The sequence below is a fragment of the Mirounga angustirostris genome, unplaced genomic scaffold (assembly GCF_029215605.1).
Source record: "Mirounga angustirostris isolate CCGP_5_RB_7025 unplaced genomic scaffold, mMirAng1.0.hap1 SCAF_13, whole genome shotgun sequence".
NCBI lineage: Eukaryota > Metazoa > Chordata > Mammalia > Carnivora > Phocidae > Mirounga > Mirounga angustirostris.
In genome coordinates this window covers 39,502,769-39,521,122 of record NW_026991721.1, presented here as the reverse complement: position 1 = coordinate 39,521,122, position 18,354 = coordinate 39,502,769, and the positions used below count along the sequence as shown (strand labels likewise).

The window sequence follows — 18,354 nt, the reverse complement described above, 5'->3', positions numbered from 1 at the left end:
CCCAGGTTTCCTGGCCAAGGGCAGTGCCTTGGAGAAAGAAACCTGGGACTCTTGTTTTAATCCCGGGGAGGAAGAGATTGTATTCCTCTTTTGTTGGATGTATTCTTGTCATTGGCCTACAGCTGCATCAGGACTTTGGCTGTGGCAATGCTCAGAGGAGAGTTCTAATGCAGCCTTGCCAAAAATGACATTTAAAGGTTGTATGCCAAACTGGTATATTGCTCTTTAGGTTTTATAACTTTGTGTGTTTACAGAACAGATTTTTATTACTTTTTATAGCTATTTCATTTTCAAGACACAGAAGGCATTAATATTTACTGAGCATTTATGATTGCCATGCTTTGTGCTAATTACCATGTATTCATTCTTATTTCAGCCAATCAAAAACTTACGAATAAGTTCAGTTTATAGGCAGTTTATAGGCAGAAAATTTGAGAATCAGAGAGGCAAATAGCTTGCCAGTAATTGGGAGTGATAAGGATTCAATCTGTTGTTTATTTTTGACCATGCTGTGTTAATAAAGGTCATATGCCTTTTTTTACATATAACGTGCATGATCACTCTCCTACTTAGATGATTTTATGTTAATATACCATAAAAAGAAAGAAATATATGTCTTCTTAAAATCTGAAGATATTTTATTTGCTTATTTTCTTTATAGACTGCTTAGAAATAATTCCTTTTGTTCACCAGTGAGTTTGCACATGAGCCAACTACCTATTTGACAGGTAGTTGGGTTTCAAAAAAGAAAATTTGAGCTATTTTGCTTCATTACTGATCTCTGTGACTGAGACTGGGCCAAGGTTAATTTTTTAAAGTGGTGGTGAGAGTAAAGAAAGATTCTAGTTAAGGATTTTAAGAAAAATTTCAGTTAAGGCTCTAAGGAGAAAACTTAACCTATATCTTGAAGTCTCATTGTTGAGGAAAATAAGCTTTTAGTCTGAATTCTTCTTATTTACAAGGGGAGTGATATGGTAAAGCCTTGGCATCTTAAACCCAAATCTTTGTTTATTGTGGTCTTTGATTCTGTTTATTTAATATTTCTCTCTCCCCTCTCCACTGGATTTTGATGTAATTTAGTCTCCTTCCACATTGTAAAAATTTGGTACTTTTTCTATTTATAGGATGTGACAAATATATATACCATCATATGCCATTACCACTGTAATAAGGCTAAATTTATGTTTATATTTAATCTGTTTTTATTTCTTTTTTTTTTACATTTAGAACTTGTTGAGTCAGTTTTTAGTGAAAAAGCATTGACCTAGGAGCCAAGACCCACCTCTTCACTAATTTGATATTGTGCAAGTCATCTTACCTCTCTGGATCTCAGTTGCCTGATCTGTAAAAAGGAGATAAAAATTCTTTACTTATCTGAAGGTAAGTGATCAGTTAAGACAGCAAAAAATAAAAACAGATTTAATGATGGCTTAAACACACAATATTTATTTTCTCATGTAAATTTTTTTTTAAAGATTCTATTTATTTATTTGAGAATGAGAGAGAGAGAGAAAGAAAGAGAGAGCACAAGCAGGGTGAGGGGCAGAGGGAGAAGCAGACTCCCCACTGAGCAGGGAGCCCAATGCAGGGCTCGATCCTGGGATCCCAGGATCATGACCTGAGCTGAAGGCAGATGCTTAACTGACTGAGCCACCCAGGTGGCCCTCATGTAAAATAATTCTTGAAGTAGGTTCTCTAGGATAGGTATAGTAGTTTCATAAAGTTATCAGGGACCTAAGCTTTTCCCAGTTCTTTGATCTGCCATTCCTAAGGTGTGGCACTGGTCCTTGTAGTCCAGGATAGCTGCCAGAGTTCTAATCATCACAACCCAGTTCCAGGCAGCAAGGCAAAGACAAAGAGGGATCCTCTTCCTTTAAGGAGACTTCCCAAACCAAAGCTCAGGTTACCAGGGAAGCAGGGAAATGTAGCTGGATACATAGCTACCCTGAATAAAATTGGGCTTTTGTTACTGAGAAGGAAGGGACGATTTGGATATTGGCAGGAAATCGGAGTCTCTGCCATACTATGGATCGTTTTTTTCTCTTTCATCTCTGAGATCTATAAGCTACGATAACCACTTGCAGAAGCTTCTGTAATTGCCACAGAAGAGCTTTGTCTGATCATTGTCTTCAAAATGAGTAACTTTAATCTAATAAATTATGTTTCTTTTTTTTTTTACTTTTAGCCTGTGATTCATTATAGAAGCTTTCCTGTCTTATTGAGTATTTGTTCTGGTTATTACTATTATTTTTATTATTGAAATATAACTGACAATGTTATTAGTTGCAGGTATACAACATAGCGATTCATCAGTTTTATATATTACCCAGTGCTCACTCCAATAAGTGTACTTACCATCTCTCACCATACAAAGTTATTACACTATTACTGACTATATTCCCTGTGCTGCACTTTCATCCCCATGATTATTTATTTTGTAACTAGAAGTTTGTATCTCTTAATTCCTTTCACCTATTTTACCCATCCTTCTACTTCCCTTCCACTTGGCAGCCACCAGTTTGTTCTCTGGATTTATGAATCTGTTTTTGTTTGTTCATTCATTTTGTTTTTTATTATTTATTTATTTTTTTGTTTTTAAAGATTTCATTTTATTATTTATTATTTTTTATTATTATTATTTTTAAAGATTTTATTTATTTATTTGACAGAGAGAGAGAGACTGAGAGAGGGAACACAACAAGCAGGGGGAGTGGGAGAGGGAGAAGCAGGCTTCCCACTGAGCAGGGAGCCCGATGTGGGGCTCGATCCCAGGACCCTGGGATCATGACCTGAGCCGAAGACAGACGCTTAACGACTGAGCCCCCAGGCGCCCCTCATTTTATTATTTATTTGAGATAGAGAGCAAGAGTGAGAGAGAGGGAGAGAGAGAGAGACAGAGAGCACGAGCAGGGGGAGGGGCAGAGGGAGAGGGAGAAGCAGACTCTCCACTGAGCAGGGAGCCTGATGTGGGGCTTGATCCCAGGACCCTGGGATCATGACCTGAGCCAAAGGCAGATGCTTAACTGACTGAGCCACCCAGGTGCCCCCATTTTGTTTTTTCGATTCCACATATAAGTGAAATCATATGGGATATGACTTTCTTCATCTGATTTATTTCACTTAGCATAATACCCTCTAGGTATATCCATGTTGTTGCAAACGACAAGATTTTGTTCTTTTTTATGGCTGAGTAACATTCCAGGATATATACCACATTTTCTTTATCTGTTCATCTATCAATGGACACTGAGGTTGCTTCCATGTCTTCACTGTTGTAAATAATGCTGCAGTAAACAGGGGTGCATATAGTTTTTTCAAATTAGTGTTTTCATTTTCTTTGAATAAATACCCAGCAGTGGAATTACTAGATCATGTGGTATTTCATTTTTAATTTTTTGAGGAACCTTCATGCTGTTTTTCTAGTGATTGTACCAATTTACATTCCCACCAACAGTGCATAAGAGATCCCTTTTCTCTACATTTTGGTTTACACTTGTTATTTCTTATTGCTACTAGCTATTCTGATTGGTGTGAGGTGATACCTCAATGTGGTTTTGATTTGTATTTCCCTGATGATGAATGATGTTGAGCATCTTTTCAGGTGTCTCTTGGACATCTGTCTGTCTTCTTTGGAAAAATGTCTGTTCAGGTCCTGTGCTCTTTTTTGAATCTGATTTGTTTTTTTGCTATCAAGTTGTATGAGTTCTTTATATATTTTGGATATTAACTCCTTATTGGATATATCATTTGCAAATATCTTCTCCCGTTCAGTAGATTACCTTTTTATTTTGTTGATGGATTCCTTTACTGTGCAAAAGCTTTTTAATTTGATGTAGTCCAAATAGTTTATTTTTGCTTTTGTTTCCCTTGCCAAAGGAGACATATCTAGAAAAATATTTCTAAGGCTGATGTCAAAGAGAAGAGTGCCTGCTTTTTTTTTTCCTAGGAATTTTTATGGTTTTAGGTCTCACATATAGATCTTTAATCCATTTTGAATTTATCTTTGTGTATGGTATAAGAAAATGGTCTAGTTTCATTCATTTGCTTATAGCTGTCCAGTTTTACCAAAACCATTTATTGAAGAGACTGTCTTTCCCCATTGTATATTCTTGTCTCCTTTGTCACAGATTAGTGTTTTTTTTTTTTTTTTAAGAGGGAGAGAGAGTGTGTGCAAGTTGGGGTTAGGGGGAGAGGGAGAGACCCTATTTTTTTTTAATATTTATTTTTATATTTGAGAGAGAGAGAGAGAACACATGCATACAAGCAGGGGAGGAGAAGAGGGAGAGGGAGAGAGAGAGAGAGAGATCTCAAGCAGACTTCCCGCTAAGTGGGGAACCCGATGCAGGGCTTGATGCAGGTCTTGATCTTACAACCCTGAGATCATGCCCTGAGCCTAAACTGAGAGTTGGCTGCTCAACCAACTGAGCCACACAGGCACCCCAGGGAGAGAGAGAATCTTAAGCAGGCTTCACGCTCAGCACAAGCCTGACCTGAGGCTCAGTCTCACAACACTGAGATCATGACCTGAGCCAAATGAAGAGTTAGACACTTAACTGACTGAGCCACCCAGGCATCCCTGTTGTAGATTAATTGACTGTATAAGCATGGGTTTATTTCTGGGCTCTGTATCCTTTTTTTTTCTTTTCTTTAAATATTTATTTATTTGAGAGAGAGAGGCAGCATGAGCAGTGGGAAGGGGCAGAGGGAGAGGGAGAAACAGACTCCCTGCTGAGCAGGGAGCCTGATGAGGGGCTTGAACCCAGGACCCTGAGATCATTACTTAAGCTGAAGGCAGATGCTTAATGGACTGAGCCACCCAGGCACCCCTGGGCTCTCTATTCTGTTCTGCTGATCTATGTGTCTATTTTTGTGCCAATACCATACTGTTTTGATTACTGTAACTTTGTATTATAGCATAAAAATCTGGGATTGTGATACTTGCAGCTTTGTTCTTCTTTCTCAAGATGGCTTTGGCAGGTGCCTGGGTTGCTCAGTTGGTTAAGCCTCTGCCTCTTGATTTCAGCTCAGGTCATGATCTCAGGGTCCTGGGATTAGCCCTGCGTGGGGCTCTGTGCTCAGCGTGGAGTCTGCTTGGGATTCTCCCTCTCCGTCTGCCCCTCGTCCTGCTTGTGCTCTTTCTCTATCTCTTTGTGAAATTAAAAAAAAAAAAAAAGATTGCTTTGACTATTCAAGGTCTTTTGTGGGTTTATACAAATTTTAGGATTATGTTCCAGTTTTGTGTAAAGTACTATTGCTATTTTGATAGGGATTGCATTGAATATAGATTGCTTTGGGTAGTATGGACATTTTAACTATATTAATTCTTCTAATCCATAAGCATGGTATATCTTTCCATTCATGTTATCTTCAATTTCTTTCATCAATGTCTTCTTACAGTTTTCAGAGTTCAATTCTTTTATCTCCTTAGTTAAATTTATTTCTAGGTCTTTTATTCTTTTTAATGCAACTGTAAATGTTTATTATTAAATTTCTCTTTCTGCTACTTTATTCTTTGTGTATAGGAGCAACAGATTCCTGTATATTAATTTTGTATCCTGCAGCTTTACTGAATTCATTAATTAGTTCTAACTTTTTTTTGGTGGAGTCTTTAGGGTTTTCTACATATAATGCCATGTTACCTGCAAATAGTTACAGTTTTACTTCTTCCTTGCCAATTTGGATGCCTTTTTTTTTTCATTTTCTGTCTGATTGCTTAGAACTTCCACTACTATGTTGACTAAAAGTAGCAAGAGTGAACATACTTTGTCTTGTTCCTGATCTTAGAGGAGAAGCTTTCAGTTTTTCGCCATTGAGTATGATGTTAGCTGAGGGTTTGTTATATCTGTTCTTTATTATATTGAGGTATGTTCCCCCTAAACCCATTTGGTTGAGAATTTTTATCATGAATGGATGTTGAATTTTGTCAAATGCTTTTTTTTGCATCTGTTGAGATGGTCGTATGGTTTTTATCTTTCATTTTTTTAACATGGTGTGTCATGTTGGTTGATTTGCAGATATTAAACCATCTTTGCATCCCTGGAATAAACCCCACTTGGTAGTGGTGAATGATCCTTTTAATGTATGGTTGAATTTGATTTGCTAATATTTTGTTGAGGATTTTTGCATCTGTGTTCATTAGGGATATTGGTCTGTAGTTTTCTTTTTTTGGGGTGTCTTTGTCTGGCTTTGATACCAGGGTAATGCTGGTCTAATAGAATGAATTTCAAAGTTTTCCTTCCTCTTCTATTTTTTTTTTACTTTTTTTTTTTTTTTTTAAGATTTTATTTATTTATTTGCCAGAGAGAGTGAGAGAGAGAGAGCGCACAAGCAGGGGGAATGGCAGGCAGAAGGAAAAGCAGGCTTCTTGCTGAGCAAGGAGCCCGATGTGGGACTTGATCCCAGGACTCTGGGATCATGACCTGAGCCGAAGGCAGACACTTAACCATCTGAGCCACCCAGGTGTCCCCCCCCTTTTTTTTTTAAGATTTATTTATTTACTTTAGAGAGAGAGAAAGAGCAGGGGGAGAGGCAGAGGGAGAGGGATAGAGAGAATCTCAAGCAGACTCCGCACTGAGTGTGGAGCCCGACATGGGGCTTGATCTCACAACTCTGAGATCGTGACCCTGAAATCAAGTGTTGGATGCTTAACCAACTGAACCACCCAGGCACCCGCTTCCTCTTCTATTTTTTAAGAATGGGTATTAACTCTTTGTTATTTTTTAAAAATTTTTAAAAAGATTTTATTTATTCATTTGTCAGAGAGCGAGCACCTGCAGGGGGAGCGGCAGGCAGAGGGAGAAGCAGGCTCCCTGCTGAGCAGAGAGCCCGATGTGGGACTTGATCCCAGGACCCTGGGATCATGACCTGAACCAAAATCAAGAGTTGAATGCTTAACTGACTGAGCCACCCAAGCACCCTGGTCTGTTCTGATTTTTTATTTCTTCCTGATTCAGTTTTGGAAGATTGTATGTTTCTAGGACTTTATCAATTTCTTCTAGGTTGTCCAGTTTGTTGGCATATAATTTTTCATCTAGTCTCACAATCTTTTATATTTCTGTTGTGTTGCTTGTTATTTCTCTTCTTTCATCTTTGATCTTATTTATTTGAGTCCTCCCTCTTTTTTTCTTGATGAGTCTGGCTAAAGGTTTATCAATTTGTTAATCTTACCAAAGAACTAGTTCTTGGTTTTGTTGATCTTTCTCCCCACCCCTCAACCCTTTTGTTGTCTATGTCTATTTCATTTATTTCTGCTCTGATCTTTATTATTTCCTTCCTTCTACTAACTTTGGGCTTTGCTCTTCTTTTTCTAATTCCTTTAGAAGTCTGGTTAGTTTTTAAAATTACTCATAAATGCTCAATAGATGTTTCTTGTACAATTTATGGATGTGTTTAAAAGAGCTAACATTAATTGAGCCATTTGCCTTATACAAGGTACTAAAAAGACAGATAAGTTATCCTAATGGTATCATTAGGAAGTAAATTTATGTTGAAAGTATAATACATCTCCTCTTTTTTTTTTTTTTTTTTAAAGATTTTATTTATTTGACAGAGAGAGACACAGTGAGAGAGGGAACACAAGCAGGGGGAGTGGGAGAGGGAGAAGCAGGCTTCCCGCTGAGCAGGGAGCCCGATGCGGGGCTCAATCTCAGGACCCCAGGATCATGACCTGAGCCGAAGGCAGACGCTTAACAACTGAGCCACCCAGGCGCCTACATCTCCTTTTTCTAATTATAATTTTTTTAAATTATGTTATTCACCATCCAGTACATCATTACTTTTTGATGTAGTGTTCCATGATTCATCGTTTGCATATAACACCCAGTGCTCCATGCAGTATGTGCCTTTTCACTACAGATGTAGTGAAAAGAAGGGGCATATGCACCCCAGTGTTCATAGCAGCAATGTCCACAATAGCCAAACTGTGGGAGGAGCCGAGATGCCCTTCAACAGAAAATGGATAAAGAAGATGTGGTCTATATATACAGTGGAATATTACTCAGCCATCAGAAAGGATGAATACCCAACATTTGCATCAACATGGATGGAACTGAAGGAGATTATGCTAAGTGAAATAAGTCAGAGAAAGACAATTATCATATGGTTTCACTTATTTGTGGAACACAAAGAATAGCATGGGGGACATTAGGAAAAGGAAGGGGAAATGGAGGGGGAGATATCAAAGGGGGATATGAACCATGAGAGACTATGGACTCCAGGAATCAAACAGGGTTTTAGAGGGGGGCGGGGGATGGGTGAGGACAGTGAAAGTATAATCCATCTCAAGGTACATTTAAGTTCAATATTGTCACATGAGGCCCACTTTTGCCTTCCTTATGTATCTGGGTTTTTTTAACCACTTGTTACCTGTCTTAAAATTTCCTCTTAACTACTAGCCTTTCCTTTTTTTTTTTTTTTTTAAAGATTTTATTTATTTGAGAGCGAGAATGAGATAGAGAGAGAGCATGAGAGGGGGGAGGGTCAGAGGGAGAAGCAGACTCCCCGCTGAGCAGGGAGCCCTATGCGGGACTCGATCCAGGGACTCCAGGATCATGACCTGAGCCGAAGGCAGTTGCTTAATCAACTGAGCCACCCAGGCGCCCCAACTACTAGCCTTTCCTTAATTTACTTAGGTAAATCACTATTTTATTCCTGTCCAGAATTTTCTTTGTAAATATTATGTAAATATACTTTATACTTGTCATGTTAAGTGGTTCAGTTGCCACTGTATCTGTAAAGAAAGTGAACTGAAATAAAGTTTCAAGGAAGAGACTGAAATTCAGGAAATGGAAATTGGGAGGGAGGAGAATCTAGATTCAGTCACTCTCTTAGTGATATTACAACCAAGATAAGGAGCAAGTGAAGATTTTATTTCTACAAAGTATGTTTGTGTTTTTGCAAGGTTTGGAATTTTTCCTTGTACTATTTAGGCACAAAGTTCAGTAATTCTTTTGCTAATAGTGCTTCAGTTTCCCTTTTTTTCTGTTCTAGAACCATTGACCCCAAATAAACAAAATAGTCAAGGGACTTACATGTATAAAAACTCACTATTTTTTCCTTTTTAAATTTTTTATTTTTTTAACAAGTATAATTAACATACAGTGTTCTATTAGTTTCAGATGTATAATATTACGATTCAACAATTCTATGTATTAGTCAGTGTTCATCAATATAAGTGTACTATTAATCCCCTTCACCTATTTTACCCATCCTCCCACCCACCTCCCCTCTGGCAACCACCAGTTTATTCTCTATAGTGAAGGGTCTTTTTTTGTTTGTCTCTTTTTTCTTTTTTTGTTTGCTTTATTTCTTACATTCCACAGAGGGGCGAAATCATATGGTATTTGTCTTTCTCTGACTGACTTATTTCACTTAGCCTTATACCCTCTAGGTCTATCCATGTTGTTGCAAATGGCAAGATTTCATTCTTTCTATGGCTGAGTAATATTCCATGGTGTGTATATTCCATGATGTGTATATCTCACATCTTTATCCATTCATCAATGGATCAACAACAGTTGGGTGGCTTCCATATCTTAGCTGTTATAAATAATACTGCAGTAAACATAAGGGTGCATGTATCTTTTTGAATTAGTGTTTTCATGTTCTTTGGGTAAATACCCAGCAGTGGAATTATAGGATCATATAGTAATTCTGTTTTTAATTTTTTTGAGAAACCACAATACTGTTTTCCACAGTGCCTGCACCAGCTTGCATTCCCACCAATAGTGCATGAGGGTTCCTTTTTCTACACATCCTCGCCAACACTTGTTATTTCTTGTGTTTTTTATTTTAGCCATTCTGCCAGATGTGAGGTAATATCTCATTGTTTTGATTTGCATTTCCCCGATGATCAGTGATATTGAGCATTTTTTCATGTGTCTGTTGGCTGTTTCTATGTCTTCTTTGGAAAAATATCTGTTGAGTCCTCTGCCCATTTTTTTTTTTTAAAGATTTTATTTATTTGACAGAGGGAGACACAGCGAGAGAGGGAACACAAGCAGAAGGAGTGGGAGAGGGAAAAGCAGGCTTCCCGTGGAGCAGGGAGCCCCATGCGGGGCTCGATCCCAGGACCCTGGGATCATGACCTGAGCAGAAGGCAGATGCTTAACGACTGAGCCACCCAGGCACCCCTCCTCTGCCCATTTTTAAATTGGATTATTATTATTATTATTATTTTGGTGTTGAGTTGTGTAAGTTTTTATATATTTTGGATATTAACTCCTTATTGGATACGTCATTTGCAAATATCTTCTCGCATTCAGTATATTGTCCTTTTATTTTGTTGATAGTTTCCTTCCCTCTGTGAGAATATTTTATGTTGGTACAGTCCCAATAGTTTATTTTTGCTTTTGTTTCCTTTGCCAAAGGAGACATATGTAGAAAGATGTTTCTATAACTGATGTTAAAGAGATTACTGCTTTTGTTTTCTTCTAGAAATTTTATGGTTTCAGGTCTCACATATAGGTCTTCAACCCAAAAGTTCCCCTTTCTCTGCATCCTCACCAACACTTGTTGTTTCTTGTGTTGTTAATTTTAGCCATTCTGACAATGAGAGGATACTGATTTGTATTTCCCTGATGCCGAATGATGTTGAACATCTTTTCATGTGTCTGTTAGCCATCTGGATGTCTTTTTTGGAAAAGTATCTATTCCACTGGATTAAAAAAAATTTTTTTTAAGTTTTGTTGATTGTTTCCTTTGCTGTACTTTTTTTCTTTTGCTTTTTATCTTGATGAAGTCCCAATAGTTCATTTTTGCTTTTGTTTCCCTTGGCTATGGTGATGTGTCTAGTAAGAAGTTGCTATGGCTGAGGTCAAAGATATTTCTGCCTGTGTTCTCCTCTAGGATTTTGATGATTTCCTGTCTCACATTTAGGTATTCCATCCGTTTTGAATTTATTTTTGTGTATGGTGTAAGAAATGGTCCAGTTTCATTCTTCAGTATGTTGCTGTCCAGTTTTCCCAACACCATTTGTTGAAGAGACTATCTTTTTTCCATTGGGTAGTCTTTCCTGCTTTGTTGAAGATTAGTTGACCTTATAGTTGTGGGTCTATTTCTGGGTTCTCTATTCTGTTCCATTGATCTATGTGTCTGTTTTTGTGCCCTTATCATACTCTGTTGATGACTACAGCTTTGTAGTATAACTTGAAATCTGGAATCTTGATGACTCCCATTTTGTTTTTCTTTTTCAGAACTGCTTTGGCTACTTGGGGTCTTTTGTGGTTCCATACAAATTTTAAGATTGTTTGTTCTAGCTCTGTGAAAAATGTTAGTGATATTTTGATGGGGATTGCATTAAATGTGTAGATTGCTTTGGGTGGTATCAAATTGCATTTGTGTATTTTATAGGCTACCTTCTACAGTAGATTGGGAGGCCTATAAGGATGAGGCCATGTCCTATTTGTTTTTACCTTTGTATCCAGCATATCTGGTACATAGAAGGCACCTAATAAATACTTGTTAAATTAATAAATACATACAATAGCTTAAGGAAATACACTTCAATTTAAAATGAAGAAGAGTAAAAGAGGAGGGTTGAAAGGCGGAGAAAAAGGTAGATGAAGGAGGAATAGAGAAACAAGAAAAGAAGAAATAAGTTACTCTCAGTTTTCTGTATTCTTCCCCCTTCTTACCCATGACCATTCTTTTTAACCACTAACAGCATCTCTCCCTGCAATCGAAACAGGAAACTTTCTGATACACACACACACACACACACACACACGTGCGCGCGCACCCCCCCCACCCCCCAAGTAAACTTAATTTGGTTAACTACTGGTATGAATCAATAGTTAAAAAATCCACCTCTGTATGAATGGGAATTTTGGTTTGTTGGAGACAGGAGAAGAGAGATAAGCTTCCTTTTAGGACTTGGAAATTTAGGGAAACTATTTTGTATCTACTGAATGGTAGAAGAGGTTTCAGAACTGTGCTTTGTATTTTTGCCTGAGGCTCTGATGCCCTTGGGTGCAATGCTTTCCATGCAGTCTTGAGATCACCTGATTTAAAATTTCAGATCATTTGACTTTAGAGCATAAATTATCTGCCTATCCTGGTTGTATCAGTCTACTGTTTCAGCACAGTTCCACCCAGGGTCTTCTTTGGATCTCTTTTCTTCTTATGGAAGAAGAGGGTGATAAAGGAAAGGAGGCCATTTTTACTGACCAGATATTGGAAGAAAAGTAGGTTAGTTTCCCCATCTTCCCATTACCTCTCCTTATACTTGTCTCTCCTTATTTTGTATGGACATTTGCATATTATCAGGTTTATGAAAATCTGTAAATGTATATCTGACACATTTGACACTATCTTGGTTTTAAAGAAATTTTTGTATCATTACTTTTCTACCTCATGTGTTAGAACATCTTCCACTTCTTTTGTTATGATAACAGTTAATATTCTTGAACCCTTATTAAGAAGTAAATGTTTTAACAGAAAAGAAAAGACAAGCAAAAGAACAGACTCTTAAATATGGAGAACAAACTGGTGGTTATCAGAGGAGAGGTGGGTGGGGAGATGAGTGAAATAAGTAAAAAGGATTAAAAGTACATTTACCATGATGAGCACTGAGTAATACATAGAATTGTTGAATCACTATATTCTACTCCTGAAACTAATATAACATGGTATGTTAATTATACTGGATTAAAAAAATTTTTTTTTAAAAAGAAGTAAATGTTTTAATTCGCTTTAGACTTCAGAGACTTCAGTTAGTTGTCTTAATTACTTCTGGAATAAATACTAAACGATTAGAAAGTATCAGAAGGAAAAAAGTATTTTTTAAATCCTCCACTAATAAAAAACAAACAAAAAGGGAAGAAAGAGGAAATAAATATTAAAGCAGCAGAATAAATAGAAAATCTGAAAGAAGATGGTAGATTTAAAACCCAAGATAGGCTATCTCATTGACTCTAAGACTTCACTGATATTAAGACACATCAATACATATCATATAGAAAAAAATACTGGCAATTAAACTGTGACACTATGCTCTGTCACAACTTCGTTTTATGTTTATGAAAGTGCATTTTTTAGATTCACATAGAGATTTTTCTCATATCACTTTGGGCATACATGATGAAATTGGTTAAAGTATTCTTAAGGCTTTTGCATATTCATAGTCTGATTCTTTTGAAACACTTTAAAAAAAAAATTTTTTTTTTAATTAATTTATTTGACAGAGAGACACAGTGAAAGAGGGAACACAAGCAGGGGGAGAGGGAGAGGGAGAAGCAGACTCCCAGCTGAGCAGGGAGCCTGATGCGGGGCTCGATCCCAGGACCCTGGGATCATGACCTGAGCCAAAGGCAGACGCTTCACGACTGAGCCACCCAGGTGCCCCTTGAAACACTTTCTTGATTCACACTTGTCAACGTCTGTTTTTCTGCACATTGTTCTTTCTGCTATGGAGACTGAGGGTGATTTTCTTCTGGGAAATTCTTCAAGCCCCTTTGCCTGGAATTTCTTCTAAGCCTCTGACACTTTGCAAGCTTTGATACCAGTGCTTCTTAAAGGTGACAAAGGAAAGTTTTCAGATATATCTTCTTTCCTCCACCCGTTCTTCAGTGGTTTGTTGACTGAATCACTGAGGATTGCAGTGGTCTAGACATGGCATCAGGAATAACATCAGGTTGTGTTACTTTTCAGGCATTCTGTTCTTTAAATAATTAGATGCATGGCCTCACAATGTATCAAGAGCCAGACTAATACGCTTAGCAGGTTATGGAGGGCTCTTGGACATTCAAACCAGATTTAGGCAGCCTTCCTTTAGCTCAGCCATCACCCCTCTCCCACCCTTTTATGCATACAATAGCATTTTTGGGGAAATTATTTTGTAGTTTAAAATTTAATATGGCAGCGACTTTCGGCCATAGGCGTCCATGCATAGTGTTACAGTTATAACACTAGGTTACACATAATGTTACATATGCTACTCTCTAACCCGTTTTTAGGATATCAGTTTTGTTAGCGCCTTTAGCATTGGTGTACCATTTTCAGGTATATAAAAGAGCATCGGGTTTGTCAGCATTTTCTATAGACTGACTCAGCTTTGTTTTTTCCTCAAATTTCATGGAAGTCATGCAGCTTCTGTTCAGTATTCATAGCAAGTTTCTGACAAATTGATATTTGTCTTAGCCATGCATGAATCCGTCAAATCAGCCTCATATTCCATATAATTAAAAAAAATTCTTGGCGGCATTGTTAGTTTCTACTATCTTCATTTGCATTGTTTGGCTACTCAAGGGTAACCTTACTGCATCTCAGTAACAAAGTATAACAGTTTTGTCTACTTGTGGTGTCTTCCTGTCTAAAGTCAGGTAAAGCATTTAGTTGTTCTTTACAAGAAGGCTTAAGTTGCTGTTATTCCTTTAGTATCAAATATTTGCTTCACTAATATTAGCTGCTTCATTTCTGTGTTTATGCAATAACTCTACTTCCATGCCAAATCATAATTATTTTTGAAGACTTTTAAAAATAGCAATTAATTTATGAGGCACCAACAATGGAAAAACTCAATCCTAAGAAATGGGAGTAAGAATAGCTATGATAAGTTTCATGCACAGACAGTAAAGATAATGTTGCTGGTGCCACTTGGTGAATCATAATTTTAATATTCCATTAGAAAAGCGCTCTTTGATTTCTGAGATGTTAAACTCAGGAAATTGTGCATTTTGGAATTGCTTAAATACATTATTTGATTAAATATAAACAGAGAAAATACTCCAGTTAGAAGACAGAGATCAGGGCGCCTGGGTGGCTCAGTTGGTTAAGTGACTGCCTTCGGCTCAGGTCATGATCCTGGAGTCCCTGGATCGAGTCCCGCATCGGGCTCCCTGCTCGGCGGGGAGTCTGCTTCTCCTTCTGACCCCCCCCCCTCATGTGCTCTCTCTCATTCTCTCTCTCTCAAATAAATAAATAAAATCTTTAAAAAAAAAAAAGAAGAAGACAGAGATCATTAGGCTAGATTAAAAAGTGTGTGTATCTCCATACACTAATCAAAAGAAAATGTGATGGGGTGCCTGGGTGGCTCAGTTGGTTAGGCGACTGCCTTTGGCTCAGGTCATGATCCTGGAGTCCCAGGATCGAGTCCTGCATCGGGCTCCCTGCTCGGCAGGGAGCCTGCTTCTCCCTCTGCCCCTCCCCCCTCTCATGTGCTCTCTCTCATTCTCTCTCTCTGAAATAAATAAATAAAATCTTAAAAAAAAAATGTGATGTAGTGAGTGCTGAGTATTATATAAGATTGATGAATTACTGAACTCTACCTCTGAAACTAATAATATACTATAGGTTAATTGAATTTAAGTTAAAAAAAACAAAAATAAGAATGTTAAGCTGAAAAAAATAGAGCTTAATTTGAAATTCAAAAAAAGAAAACAAAAGAAAAGAAAACTATTTAGCTATATTACTATCAAATAGAGTAGACCTTGGGGCGCCTGGGTGGCTCAGTTGGTTGGGCGACTGCCTTCGGCTCGGGTCATGATCCTGGAGTCCCGGGATCGAGTCCCGGGATCGAGTCCCGCATGGGGCTCCCTGCTCGGCAGGGGGTCTGCTTCTCCCTCTGACCCTCCTCCCTCTCCTGCTCTCTGTCTCTCGTTCTCTCTCTTTCAAATAAATAAATAAAATCTTAAAAAAAAAAAAAATAGAGTAGACCTTAAGGCAAAGTGCATAAAGGTGACTCAAATGTATAAAAGAGTAAATCTACCAAAAGCTAGAAAATCTTAAATTTGTGTACATTTAGTAACATAGCCTCAAAATTCTCAATAAAATTGACAGGATTATAAGGAAAACAGATAAATCCAAAATCATACAGTGAGATTTTTACTTTCTAGTAATGATAGTTTAAGCAGACAAAAATTATTAAGAATATAAATATTGGAGGGGCGCCTGGGTGGCTCAGTTGGTTAAGTGTCTGACTCTTGATCTCAGCTCAGGTTTTGATTTCAGGGTCATGAGTTAAAGCCCCACATTGGGTTCCATGCCCACTTAAAAAAAAAGAATATAAAAATTGGATAATTATGAAAAGTGAATGGCTAGTTTATACTTCCATACTTCCATAGGTTAATGATGGTTTATAAATTGTATTTGTTCTTTTTCTTATGTTCATATTTTTTATAAGCTCAGATTTTTTGCTGTTTTTCATTACTGTTTTAAAAATTGAAATTTGATTCATGTGTCATAAAATTCACACTTTTAAAGTGTACAATTTTTAGTACATTGACAAGGTTGTACAACTATCACTACTGTCTAATTTTAGAACATTTTTATTACCCCAAAAAGGAAAGCCATGCCCATTAGCAGTCATTTCTCCCTCTCCCGCCCCCCCGCCCCACCCACCAGTAGTCCTAAGCAACCATTAATCTACTTTCTTTCTCTATGGATTTGCTTATTCTGGACATTAGATATAAATAGAATCATAATATGCATTGTTTTCCATCTGGTTATATTTGTTTTTAATCAGTTATGTTGTATTTGATTTGAAAGCAAATAAGTTTCTCCTCGAACTCTCAGTCTTTTGTCCTCTAAAATTATCAAAAATTGAAACTGCTTTTGGTTTTGAAATGGCAGTCCACAAGTCATTATTTCCTTCCTGCAAAAGTAAAAAAAAATCCAGCTTGAATGAAATACAAGTCTGGCAATCTCTAAACCTGAAATCAAGGAGGAACTTTCTCCTCCAGTAGCAAGGGTGTAAGTTTGATCAGAGGGCACCTGGTATCCAAAAGTGAAATGTTTCTGGCTTTACCTCATTTTTATTGTATGTAGATAGAAAGTTTCTTTGGTAGTTAATTTTTGTATTCTTTGTATCCCAGTGCCCAGATCTTCTACTTGCTCTACCGATATGATTTTAAACTGGCTGAATACGCAATATTTAGTTTAAAGGACTTATAAACCATATAACTTAATCATTTCATACAATTGGTGTGAGTGCAAGCAATTTTATTAGCATTTCTTTTTTTTAAGATTTTATTTGAGAGAGAGAGAGCGCTCATGAGACAGCGCAAGAGAGCAGGAGGGGTGGGTGGGGAGTGGAAGGGGCAGAGAGAGAGAGGGACAAGCAGGCTCCCCGCTGAGCAGGGAGCCTGACTCCAGTCTCCATCCCAGCACCCTGAGATCATGACCTGAGCCGGAGGCAGATGCTTAACTGACTGAGCCACCCAGGTGCCCCATCATTTCCGATGATGTAACAGAAAAAGATCTTTATTTATTTATTTATTTATTTTTTAAAGATTTTATTTATTTATTTGAGAGAGAGAATGAGAGACAGAGAGCATGAGAGGGAGGAGGGTCAGAGGGAGAAGCAGACTCCCTGCTGAGCAGGGAGCCCGATGCGGGACTCGATCCAGGGACTCCAGGATCATGACCTGAGCCGAAGGCAGTCGCTTAACCAACTGAGCCACCCAGGCGCCCCAGAAAAAGATCTTTATAACAAAAAGAAAAAAACCTGGTAATAGAATTTAAGAGCTTAAAGAATATTGAGGTCTAGTTAAATTCCCCTTAAAAAAAAAAATCCGTTATTTTTAAAAATAAGGAAACAAGCAGGGAAAGTTAATTGACTGACCTATGATCTCATAGCAAGTGAGTGATGAAGCTGGAATTAGAATATAGACCTAAATTTAATTTTGCCTTACTCTTCTTAGATGTAACACCCATTTCTCTGTTCCTTGAGGATCTAAATTTACTCTTCAGATAAGCATTCTCTTTGTCTCTCTTTGCAGAGGAGGTTCATGAATAATAGAGCAAAGGGAGGCAGTCTGTTTCCAAATGTTAGCAAGCTTTACAATCACCTACAGGGTTTGTTAAAACAGATTATGCCCCTCCCTCCCTGAGTCTCCAATTTAGAAGTCTGGAGGAAGCCTTGATATTTTGCATTTCTAACTAACTCCCAGCTGATGTTGCTGCTACTGGCCCAGGGATCACACTTTGAGAACCACTGCTTAAAAACAGTCCTAGGCTTGGGCGTCAGTCATTCCCTGGCCCAAACTTTTGGCTATGTGACTTACTCCTGTGTGACCCATATCAGGTTTTTTGTTTTGTTTTGTTTTTAAAGATTTTATTTATTTATTTGACAGAGAGAGACACAGCAAGAGAGGAACCCAAGCAGGGGGAGTGGGAGAGGGAGAAGCAGGCTTCCCGCCGAGCAGGGAGCCCGATGCGGGGCTCGATCCCAGGACCCTGGGATCATGACCTGAGCCAAAGGCAGATGCTTAACGACTGAGCCACTCAGGCACCCCCCAGATCAGTTTTTTTAACTGACACCTCTCAGTTTCCTGTACTTTAAAATGGCAATAATATTTATTTCACAGAGTCATTGTAAGAATTAATTACTTAATATAAAAAAAATTAGCATACTGCTTG

At 37.8% G+C, this 18,354-nt stretch overlaps 1 protein-coding gene across 8 annotated transcripts in view; it reads left to right on the top strand.

The window, feature by feature from the left end:
• Positions 1-18,354, top strand: part of NUCB2 (nucleobindin 2) — a 53,910-nt gene that overhangs the window by 3,899 nt on the left and 31,657 nt on the right. For all 8 annotated transcript variants that reach the window (XM_064576791.1, XM_064576786.1, XM_064576787.1 and 5 more), the window contains one exon: positions 1,228-1,380. The gene's annotated coding sequence lies outside the window, so the exon portion shown is untranslated. The remainder of the gene's footprint in view (positions 1-1,227; positions 1,381-18,354) is intronic.